The following is a 13025-nucleotide window of genomic DNA, read 5'->3' as shown; positions in this document are numbered from 1 at the left end:
GTATTGCAGTTATATTGTCCCGTAAAAATAATGAGTTTATGCTAATTATAAATATTTATAATATTTTGTTAATTAAGAAAAAAACGTATTAAGCTGAATGCTCCATGAAAACTTCTTAGATTAATAGTTTTCAATTTTAATTGATATATAATTTATTTAAATAAAATTATAAGCACATACACTGTAGTTGCAAGCCAAAATCTAAGTACATGCACACAGCTTGCTCTAGAAATATATCTATGCAACAGGAAATGAACTATATCTTATATAATTATAGAGTTATAGGGATTCTTGGGTTGCTTTTTGTTTGTGCATAGAACCACACTAATTTGAGCCCTTATCTATCAGTGGCGCCCTAGCTGGGTGTGCAGCTACTGTTGGTTCATATCCTTTTGATCTTCTTCGATCCATATTAGCTTCTCAAGGCGAGCCAAAGGTATGCGCATTAATAAATTTAAATTTGTTATAGTTTCAAAGCAAATTTGTGTCATGTTATAGTCTCAAGTGAAACAAATTAATGGTCTGACATTAAATACTTGTAGCTTTGGCAAGTGAAACAAATTAATGGTCTGCACATACTTTTGGACTGCACCATACACCATAAAGAAGTTAAATATTATATTTACTCAAGGCATTGAACTACAAAACGATAAAGGTGTGGCATTGAATACTTGTAGCTTTGGCAGTGCATTCTTAATCTTAATCTGTAACATTATAGCCAATTAGCCATGTAGTTTAAGGATGAAATTTAAAAATCACGCATATATTAGCATTGTGAGTCAAAAAAAACAGGGAAGCACCTTTCTTGTAACTTTCTAAATTGAGATTTCTCATATTGGTCAGTGATTTCAGCACCTACGGTTGCAATACAAAATGATGATTCAAGGTAAAAATGTTTTCGACAACAATGAAATATTGTGGAAGAAATCCAGATATACATGACAAAATTTATGGCCTCATAAGATGCTATGGGTTCCAAAGCCATGACAGTCACTGAAGTTTAAAAAAGATGGACCATAAAAGAAACTTATACCACTAAGGCAAAAATATCTTAAGACTTAAAAAAAAAAAAGAACACAATTAGCCATACCACTAAGGCAGAAAAATCTTAAGGCCCTAATAGCATACATAACCAACCACTTACTAATTTACTCATTCTACAATCCTAATCAGCTAACACAAATTAACAAACCTACCTTTACACCTTGACATTGATTTCTCTGCTGAACATCAATAACAGCTTATTTATATAGCTGCGCAGATTTTTCCAATTTCTCTGATTTCCCTGATAAGGCTTCAAAAGTTTACATAGATGGACTATCATCTGATACATAACAGGAAACTTTGTCGACAGGGTAATCAACAAAGAGTATAGAAAAAACAGTATTTCCAGTGACAAGAGGCGGCTATATGAGGTGCAAATATCATCTTACATAGTGAAGTCTATCCCTACTATATTTGTAGTCAATTTTGTCCAAAACTTTCAACCCATTAGGAGAGGCAACTACCACTGTGCATCTGTGTTACATAAGAACAAAACTAAATGAGATACACCTTTATATTTGTCATTGTCATATAAAATTTGAGAGAGAAAATTAACGGGATTTTTGAAATGACACCATGGTCGACAACACCATCAACTTTATCAAGGATTTTTTGCAACAAAGAACGCTTTCATATTAAAAGCAAATTGCCAACCAGTTAAGCTACAAGGAACACTTTCATATTAAAAGCAAATATACACCAGAAATAATCAAAAAGCTTATAATTAGCACAAATGCTTGCAGGCTGAATTAAAACTGGAATAGAACCTTCCAGACCACCTTTATACTGGCTTTCTTCGATAATGAACGCTAGTTTATCAGCAGCATTCAGTATGAACTGAAAACAAAAGGAGAAAAAGGTAGGGAAATCAATCATCATCAAAACATGAAAGTCAATTTTCACAAGTAAATTCAAAAGAAAAATATATATCAACTAACCTTCTCCTGTATTATGGATTCCTCACTTTTCTGTTTCCGCCGTCAAATGATAGTAACAAATGTTCCTTCTTCTACACCATCAGCATCATCAAATGCAAAATCGATCTACAACGGAACAATTGCAAATGAATTAAAAAGCACACCTAACTTTACACATCAACATATCCAAGCATTAATTTACTTTTTTTAATTTAACTGTATCAAAACATTTTTCTTAGTTATGATTCTGTGAATGGGCTCAGGTGAATCTGTGAAGTTTACACCATGAGAATTATCATTTCGTGCCTGAACTACCTCAGGTGGTTCTGCTAACATAAATCTTTCCCCATCCACCCAAACATCATAGTTGTTAAAGAATTATCATTTACTGCTGATACACTAAGACAACCGACAGTTTTATCATTAATTGTTGTATTTTTGTCTAAGAACTTTAGGGGTTGATAAACATTTTATTTAGAGCAACATAAATTTTGTTAAACTTAATTCCACTTCACATCTTTCACACTACCTCACTTTCCTACCACATCTATGTTAATTAGTGGAGATATGTAGCTTGATACTGGTAACCGTTTTCGAAGTAATTTTCAGGAATAAGAGAGACGTTATTATAGGTTGACAGACTCGGGAAAGGGGTGCAGTGATTTCCAGTTGGGCTAGAGTACATATAAGATTGGTTATACACATATTGAGGGTACCTGTCAGCAACTCTAGCATAGGAGATTTTGTCTGAAGTAACGCTAGTGACATAAGGACCATATTTGACACCATTAGCACGAGGCCTATTTGGATGAGGTTTTGTTACTTCAGTTTCTTGCTTCTTGTCGGTCTTGGCCTTCTCTAGTTGGATCACTTGATTTTAGAGAGGATCCATAGGATACTGCTCATCAAGCTTATGTTCTTCAATGCATTTGATTACGGCCTTAAGAGCAAACAACTCTTTCATTAACCCTAATCTGAAACAAATAGAAAATTATCAGGAATATTCACAGACACGTACAAACACATTTCCATAATCAAACATCAAGATGAATATTGAAGATATGTTTCATTCTAATTTTGAAGTGGGATGCAACGAATACATGATTCAGTAACGAATACATATAGTCGTAACAAATAACTGATAAAACACTCTTAATTGAGGTTATGTCTCAGGAAGCACTCTTAATTGTTTGATTGAGAAATACACACCTGCTTCACAATTTGTCTTAAGGAAAAAGTTGACATGCCAACATATTGTATGCATTCATTTTCTCAGAAGACCATGTTGCCAACTTTGTTTTCATGCTCAAGCTCGGGGAAGCAGTTGCATTCAAAAGGGAAGTCAGGGGATTTGCCAGTCTTGTTAAAAGTTGGAAAAACTTCATAGTACCAACTGACTCGATTTTCCTTGAATCCCTTAGTCGTTCTAATTGTAATGCAGAAAGTTTCCTATTAACCATAAACTTCATAGTACCATCTGACTCGATTTTCCTGTTATGTGCTACTGCATTGCCTTCATAACCATAAACGCAATGCCCTGCAACATCAATGTCAAACATTATGCACCACAATCCACTAAGATCTGGAAAAAACTACACATGAAAAACTGAGATGCTGCTCCTTTCTAATTTCCAAGTACTTTTGTTTTTCTTGCATCAACACTGAGATGCTTCTCCTTTCTAATTTCTACATCTGGAAAAAAAAGACACATGAAATGCATCTAAATCTAATAAAACACAAATAATCATAAGGAGATAAAAAGATAAGTAAAACATAGAAAGGTCCAAAAAAAATACTTACTACAAATCTTAAACCTGAGATCCTTGCAGATTTCATTCTTTTCAACTCATAAACTCTCACAAAATCAACACTTTTCCTAAACCCTGAACTGGATTCAGATATCCTGGACGAAAAAATACAGATTTAGAGTAAGAATGTAAACGAAATTCTTGAGATATTGAATGAAAACGAAAATGTAAACGAAAATAAAAGCAAACAGATTCGAAACAGAAAGGGGTCGACTTTACCATTTTCAATGAATGAATTCTTGAGATATTGAATAAATTTGCGGTAGATTTGACCGTGCTCATAGTGAAGAAGTCGCTAGGGTTAGAATGGAAAAGAGAAAGGAAAACAGAGAAAAGGAAGAGTTCATGGAAAGAGAGAGAAAGTGTAATCGGTTAAAAGCATGTAGGAAAGTAGAGTATTGAATAGTGAGAGGGTTAAAAATGACAAAAGTGTGGAAAGAGAGTGGATAGAGGAGAATGAGAGGGAAAAAGGAATTTGAAAAAATTAAGTGCCACTTGTACAAAAGGACTATTTTTATTGGTTGAAATTAATTGAATTAGTAAATTACGATAAGGGGCAATTCTTAGTGTTAATTAAAAAGTAAGGAAGGGTAATTTAGACGGTTTGGTGGCATGTTCCATTATTAGTTAGGTAGTTGACAAGTAACCCTTGTTTCCACTTTTCAAATTCCTTTGTTATTCTAATTTTTAAAAAGCTCCACTTTCTTTAACAAATTAAGTAATTAACAGAACTAAGATATAAAGATTATAATTATTATTGACTATTGTTTCCTTAATTTGTGTGTTTACTGTTTAGGTTAGTTCAGAACTTTGTGTTCTTTTCTAAAGCAAAATCTTTAAGATGGAATTTTTTTCATTGCAAAAATCTGTAAAATATAGTCCATTATTTGACAACAAAACTTGAGCTGGTACATGTTGTGAATTAAGATGGAATTTTAAGTGTTAATATAATGGAACTTCAAGGTTTGGATCTTAGTGTATTGAGATTGTTGACTGTGAAGGTTTAACCGGAACCCCATTTTTACGGTGATGCAGTTTGGCGGCAATCAATGGAAAGTTCAACTGGATCAATATCATCACTATCTGTTGGATTGGGACCTAGCGAATCTGTGAGCGGATGCAGGAAAACTTCTTTGATAGTGGTTTTGACTCTCATTCATCACTTATTTGCTGTTCATGGTTTCACTTTATGCATAAGAGCAGAAGGTGAGAATAGTCACTAATTGGCAAGAGAAAAAAGCTTTCCTGTTATTTGTTCAGGCTGCACATGTTAGAAATTTTAGGAATATCAAATTAGGTATTACTATCGGTATAGATGAATATATCGCTTCTTCTCAATTTGATTGTTTTCAAATATGTATATTTGCTGATATGTTTGAAATTAAAGCAGACCGATTTGAAAGAGATTTGTGTTTGGTTACAATTACAATTTTCTTCAAATGTGTAGCTTTGTTGGTCTGTTTTTACATAAGAGTTTTATATATGCTATTTCTATAACAAAAGATAAAATAAAGTCGAGCAATTTTTATATAAGCTACAAGTTATTTTTAGAAGTATTGCTTCTTCTTAGTCATTAATTTCGAAATTAGAGTAAGAAAATTTGTAGGATATTTGTGCATGGTTATCGTTTTTGTTAATGTTTGAATATTTGGATTGAGTAATTGCATCTTTAACAAAAAGAAGTTCATTCTTTATTTCTATAGTGCAGTAAATCCATGTTAGTATGTCAAATAGCAATGTCATTCTATTTAGTGAGCAGCGTCATACCAACTTATTATCTAAAAAAGTTCATTCTTATTATGAATTATGAATGGTTTTGGAAACTAAATAATTACTACTTTGTGTGAATGCAAATAACGGAAAATGCTATGTCAGAGAGTGCAGAAGAATGTTTTGCTAATAGTATGGACTCATTTCTATCAAAACCTTTGTGTGCATGAAGATGACGGCAAATGCTTTGTGAGAGAATGCAGAAGAATGTTTTGCTAATGTATCAAAACCTGTGAGTTTATAAATATTGAAAGAGTGTATTGAACGATATACTTAAGGTGATAATAACTTTGTAGTTTCTTCTTTTGTACAAAAGTGTAGTATGAGTTAAGCGAAATTTTATAATATATGAATCATAATTATCCTTTACAAGTTCCTACCTATTTTATATATCTACCCCCATTTTATCATTATTGGTGAACTGTCACAAATGTCTGATAAAAGTAACATTGAATCAATAGAATTATTATGATCTAGATAGATTATTGCATAGTGAATACTTTCTAGACAATGTGTACCTGAAGAGGCCTTAGCTCATAAGTCATCATAAGTTGCAATTTTATTTACACTGTTCTTGAGTGTGTGACAATCCAAGTCTACAATTTTATTTCCACTGTTCTTGAAAATGTAATATCCTTACCAAGTCGTGAATCCATCTGCATATTAAAGTAATTGAATTATTGTTTAACCAAATAATTTTGTTCTGACATATGAATCTTACCGCCAAGATTTTAGGAGTGCTATGTAAGAAATCCCTACAATGAGAAACAGACCTCAAAAACTAATAAAGCTAATAAATTTGTGAATTGTTGTTGTGTTATTTTTTTTTAATATTAATTATATTGTGATCCAATGCATTGAGGTATTTAAATAATTTTATATTTTTAATTATTTATAAATATTATATATTTAAAAATAAATATTAGATAATCATAAGGGAAATTTTTTGAAAAAAAAGTTAAATATTGAATAATGACAAGTGAAAAAAATCATCTTAAAAAAATAATTAAATTTTTTTTAACAGTATTGACATAGTTTTTAGAGTTCATCTTTAATAAATATATTTTTAATAAATAATTATATTTTTGATTATAAAATAACTATATTATTGGTAAAGATTTGTAAATTGCAAAAAAAAAAAAAAAATTTTTAAAAAAATTATGTGAAAATATTATAGATAATTATTAAAAGATAAGAAAGTGCATATTTTATCTCTATTAGAATTAATTATCTTATTTATAAAAAACTAAAATAAATTATTTAATATTTACAATATATTTTATTTTAATTTTAAACACGTGTAAATCAATTAAAATAGAGTATAATTTTTAAAAAGGTGGTGCTAAGCTAAGGGGCACTGGATAAGAAGTTATAAACGATCTTTAATCACCTTTTTTTTTTTTTGGAAGATTTAATCACCCTTTTATTCATTTGAAAAGTAATAATAATTAAATATACTTTATTATTTAATCACTCAAATTAATCTATTCATTCATTGAAAGTAAATGACATCACGTGGTTCAAATATTATAACTCATTTCAATATGCAAGTGTTTTACTAGAAATAAATTAAATAAAATAAAAAATATTAAATTCATAATAAATTTACAATAAAATATTATGGTCAAAATGATTCACAATTTCTTTTGAATAATTATTCTCTAAAAAAATTCTTCTATTGGAATTTCATTCAAATTAAATTTTTTTATATTAAAAAAAAATTGTTTATTATTTACAAATAAAAATAATATAAAAATAAGTTATAAAATTCTATTGAAAGTGTCGAAAAATAAAACAAATAACATAAATTTTAAAAAATAAATAAATCATATTTCACAAAAATAAATAAATAGATAGACATCACACAAAATAAATAAATAAATATCATATCCCAAATAAATAAATAAATAGAACATATTTTAAAAATGTCAACAACATGCAGGAGGTATTTATAAGCAACAGAAAGTAAAAATGGAAAATAATAATGTGTAACATCTCAGTTTTTTTTTTTATGAAATAACACTTTCAATAATTTCCTTTTTTTAAATAATATTAATGGATTAAAATGATGCGGCAGCATTTCTCTTTTTAAAGTGTGCTATTTTACTATAAAGTAAATATATTATTCGTAAAAATCTAAAAAATGCAAATGAGTTTAAGTTATAAACTAGAGATAAATTAATATTTTATGTTGTATTTTAATATAAAGAAAAAAAAACCATGGATTTATAAATGGTGAAATTAAATCAGTCAATTAAGTATGATTTATTTTATTAATTTATGAAAAAAACATGAGACAATTATGATTAGTGAATACACATATTTTGCATGTCTCCCAATATTTTGTTTGATTTTCATATTTTATTTTTCCAAAATGTAACACATCACAAAAACACACAAGTAATATCATTATTGCATACACCAATAAATATCATTATTGCATACACCAATTACCTAGGATGATAAATTAGATTTACAGAAACACACAAATAATATGATTATTGCATACACCAATTACTTAGGCTGATTAATATGATTACCACATACATATACACCCATTAACTATAAAAATAGGAAATTGTTAGAATTTAATAAAATAACAAATGAGTCTTTTGATTTGGTCTTTGTTTTTTTAGCTAATTAAGTTAATTAAATTATTTAAAAATAATAATTAAATATTTTAGAATCCTGAGTGCTCCTTTTCCCTTTTGTCCCGTGCCTCGCACGGGTTTACATACTAGTAAAATTCTAGAGTAATATGTACAATTTTTTAATTTTAATTTATTTTTTAATTCATAGTGAGACAAAATTGTTTTCTTTATTCCTTCTCATTTTTTAATCTTTAAAATACTAGTATAACTTCTTTAATATTTATCTTTATTCTTTCTCACTTTTTAAATAGTTTTGTTATTATAATTTCTAAAAACTAAAACTTGTAAGCAACAAGCCAACAACAATCCCATCGTTAACACAACAAATTTGTAAATGTAGAGAACAATTGTTTTCTTTTATCTTTTCTTTTTTCCATCTCTAATAAGTAGCAATTATTTTTTTCTTTCACAGTTTCACTTACTATCTTTTCTTTTTTCCATCACTAACAAGTAACCCTTGTTTTCACTTTTCAAATTCCTTTGTTATTCTAATTTTTAAAAAGCTCCACTTTCTTTAACAAATTAAGTAATTAACAGAACTAAGATATAAAGATTATAATTATTATTGACTATTGTTTCCTTAATTTGTGTGTTTACTGTTTAGGTTAGTTCAGAACTTTGTGTTCTTTTCTAAAGCAAAAAGGATGAAGCTTTGACAGAAATGATAAAGTATGTTGAGATTATTTAATCAATTGCAAATTCTAGAATGGTTGAAGAAAGATTGAAAAGAAAAATAACATGCCACATAATAGAGAAATGGCAACTAGAGGAATCAATACATTGCGTCGACGCCGCTTTCGTTGTTCCGTATCTCCGTAAACATCGCCGTAATTTCGTAAACTTATGATGGATAATATTGCAGTGTTATGTTAGGATAGTGCGCCATTTCGTTATGCTTACGGTGGTCCAGTTTGTCAGCGTTTTGTTTCATTGGTGGTGGCGTTTCGTTTTTTAATGTCCTTTTTAATGGCAACTCATGAGAGAGAAGATAAACAGGGCAGCCTATTTTTAGGTTTTAATTTACATTGATTTTTGTTTTTATATTGGATAATAATAATAATATTTGGGCCCCAGGATTGTGAGGCCCAGTGCTTCAGCACTGCCTGCACCTGGAGAGGGTCGGGCCTGACTCCCTTATGCATTCTATCCATTTCTTTCCATTCTATTTATAGTAAATTTTATTACTACTTCTTTATTTATTTATTTTATTTAATTATTTGGTTATATTTACTTAATTATTTATATAATAAAAATGGTTTGAAAGACGTGGTTGGACCATTGGGAAGATTAAACATAACTCATTTGCAATTTTCCAATCTTATCTTAGGTTTTGTTTTGATTCTCACGTTTGGAATTTATTGGGCCAATAATTAATCAATGCAAACCTACCCAAATTCACTCATTCTTCAGGCTATAAAATCATACCTTCACTTCCTTGAAGTCATCTACAATTCTCATAACTGTCATCTACTATTCTCATAACAAACCTCTGCCAAAATCCTCCATACGTACAAATATGAAATTCGCTCAACCAATCCTTTCTTTTTTTTGTTGTAGAAACCTCGCCACAAACCTAAATTTTTTCCTTTTCGTTTCCTTCGATTTTGTTGTCGATTTTGTTTTTGTATTTTAATTTTTGCATCCGCATCAAGCCATGTAATTGTAACAGTAAAATTATATAATGAATTTAACCAGTCCTCTCTTTTTTTTGTTGCAGAAACCTCGCCACAAACCTAAACTTTTTACTTTTCGTTTCCTTCGATTTTGTTGTCGATTTTGTTTTCGTATTTTAATTTTTGCATTCGCATCAAGCCATGTAATTGTAACAGTAAAATTATATAATGGATTCAACCAGTCCTCTCTTTTTTGTTGTTGCAGAAACCTCGCCACAAACCTAAATTTTTTCCTTTTCGTTTCCTTTGATTTTGTTGTCGATTTTGTTTTCGTATTTTTATTTTTGCATTCACATCAAGCCATGTAATTTCTATTATAAAATTATATAATGGATTGGGGTTAAGATTTCTGTGGGTTAAGGGTATTTTAGTTGATGTTTTGATTGTTAAATCGTAGAGAAGAGAGAATCAGAGGAAATGGGTGCGCGACACGTTACAAAAAGAGGATTTAGTTTTATCATTAAAATGAGAAGAAAAGTTTATATCATTATTTGAATCTTAATTGATATTGGTATAAAATCAAATTTATACAGTAATAATTTATATAAAAGCAAAAAAAAATATATTTATTTTTATTATGTTCCAGTTAATCTAATTTAACAATTATTTTTATGGGAAATTGTCCATTATTTTTATGGGAAATTGTCCATTATCAACTTAATGGGAAATTTATAGAACAAAATTTGATGGAAAATTTTAATTATTTAGAGGGTTAATATTGTTAATGATTTCCTATGAATTATGACAATTTTCAATGTATCTTTTGGCATATTATGAATTAAGACAATATTTAAATATTAATGAATTGTTATTTAAAATAAGTTATAAAAATTAAAAGAATAATAAATAGAATAAGGGTAATATAATAAAAATGAAGCATGTTTCTTCTTTTTATCACATTTTCTTAATCCGTATGAAAAGCTCAATTGCCACAAATAATATAAAACGGATTGAATAATAAATAATATTAATAATTAATTTTAATATTGAAGCAGCATAGTAATTATTTATTTAGTAAAATATTTTTTTATGATTTATTATTTACAATATAAAATCATAAGATAATTTAATTTCAAATTCATATAACTTATTAATAAAAAGTCTTAAATTTTTATTTGTCACATTCTGATTTTTTATTTAAGGAAATATATTATTAATTTTAACGTTAATGTTGTATTAAATTTGACAATAGTAATTTTATAATTAGTATTTTAAACAAAAAAAATATACTGATTAATAGAATAAAAATATATGAAACAAAAAGATCTCATTTTATTTAATACAAACTAAATAAGTTATTCTTACAATTGTTATGATAAACAAAAAAATGACTAAAAAGATATTAATAATTATTTTATTAGCTTAATTGAGAAATTTATTAAACGGAAATTTACGAGTTATATATAAAAAATGGTAACATTTTGTTTTGCTGTTGTGAATGAAATCATATATTTTTATCGTTAAATCAACTTTTATTACGTATTATTATTACATATTAATATTACCATTATTATATATTATTATTTATAATTAATAAAATATGGTTAAAAAATCAAATTTAAAGGAAAAAGATTTAAAAAATAATGTGGAGATTCTATGGTGCATGAGTCTTCTGAAATGGTAACATTTATACTAAAAATTGATATAATATTTGTTTTAACAAAAAATGTAAGATAATTATGATGTATAACTTTCTTATGAAAAAAATAAATGGATAGTTATATATTTAATTTATTTTATTATGTATAAAATATTTATAAGAAAGATGAATAAATGTAAATGTATAATATATGAATTTTATATTCATATGATATTTTTGTTAATGTAAACTAGTTGGAAACCCGTGCGTCCGCACGGGTTCTGGTGTCGGTTGGTGTATTGTTTTGACTAAGAATAGAAAATGTAAATAATATTAGAATCCTTTAAAAAAATATAATAGGTTAATAATATTTTATTTAAAAATATAGAGTAAATGAAAAAATGTTATAAAAGGGAGTTATTAGTAAAAAAAATAATGCAAAGAAGATAGGTTGGTAGTTAAAATGTGTAGAAATAAATATAATAGGATGATTGTTTAAATATTATGTTATAAATAGTTAAAGTGAGAAATAAAATATTTATAATTTGCATATAGTGAAAATAAGTAAAACACAATAGTCAAAACGTGATAAAAAAACGAAATAGAAAAGGGCAAAACATAAAACAACTAATAGAGTTAATAATAAATAGAGTTGACAACACAAAGTACGAAAGTCAATTTTCCCAACTTAGTAATGTTTTTGATATAATAGTTGCAACAGAATTTGTTTTTGTTATAAAGGACAAAAAAAGTACTAAAGTTAATGGGCCCAAGATAAAGACATTAGGATAAATATAGTAGTAATGGGCCCAAGAAATATACATGCAAAAGAAGGAGGTATAAAGGTTGGGATCATAAGTTAACAGAGATATTTTCCCAAAACGTTAGGGTTACGTTCCGGTGAGCACCAGTTTATCGACGGAGCAAGCATAACTTTCGCGGTGCAATGACGTACTTCGGCCCATTTAACATTCCCGATCGGTGAGTTGCATGTAGTTTGAATGTTCTGATAGTCTATTAGTTATGCAGATGTTGTTGAAATGTGAACAGATGTCAAAGATTAGTTTTTTTATGAGTTGAATGTTCATTGTTGTCGTTTTTAAGGTTATCATTTGTGGTTGCAATATCAGGACGAAAGACCAACTTGGATTGGAGAACAGTTGGGAAAGGCTTAAGAGGGAGGCTGAGATTCGGCGAGTCTTGGAGCTGGTTAGTGTTGCAGGTCAATGGAGGAGAGTTTGGGAGAGGGCTAACCGCAGAAAGTGGAAGGGATGCCTTTGGAAACGCGAAACTCATTTTAGGGTTATAATGGCAGCTCTTGAGAAACGACTTACTTCAATACAATGGAAGGAAGCATGGCAATCCGCCCATTTTGGTGCGTGCGTAAAGGGTTCTGGAAAAGCTGAAGGCATGGCTGTAGATCAGGTTGTGATTGGTTCTGGGGAAAGGAAAAGAAAGTCCAGAAGAGAGGCAGAACATAATGTCATTGTATTATCTTCTGATTCTGAAAGGTAAAACCTATACATGATATATGTTACTTAGATACGAATGCAAGGTGATATTTATTACACTTCTGTGAGTGA

General features: G+C 28.7%; 1 long non-coding RNA gene across 2 annotated transcripts; it reads right to left on the bottom strand.

Moving 5' to 3' along the window:
- Positions 1–1262: 1262 nt before the first annotated feature.
- On the bottom strand, positions 1263–4146 carry LOC131641790 (uncharacterized). 2 transcript variants are annotated; one of them, XR_009295627.1, is made up of 7 exons: positions 3989–4146; positions 3762–3864; positions 3601–3653; positions 3171–3498; positions 2678–2935; positions 1983–2087; positions 1263–1881 (listed from the first exon to the last, which is right to left on the bottom strand). It is a non-coding gene; the product is annotated as an uncharacterized LOC131641790 (long non-coding RNA). The 2 variants fall into 2 exon arrangements; XR_009295625.1 differs by having other exon boundaries at positions 3171–3653.
- Between the last annotated feature and the right edge of the window lie 8879 nt (positions 4147–13025).

This window comes from Vicia villosa, unplaced genomic scaffold (genome assembly GCF_029867415.1).
Source record: "Vicia villosa cultivar HV-30 ecotype Madison, WI unplaced genomic scaffold, Vvil1.0 ctg.004079F_1_1, whole genome shotgun sequence".
NCBI classification, from domain to species: Eukaryota; Viridiplantae; Streptophyta; class Magnoliopsida; order Fabales; family Fabaceae; genus Vicia; species Vicia villosa.
The sequence above is the reverse complement of the archived record's forward strand: the minus strand, read 5'-3'. Positions and strand labels throughout refer to the sequence as shown.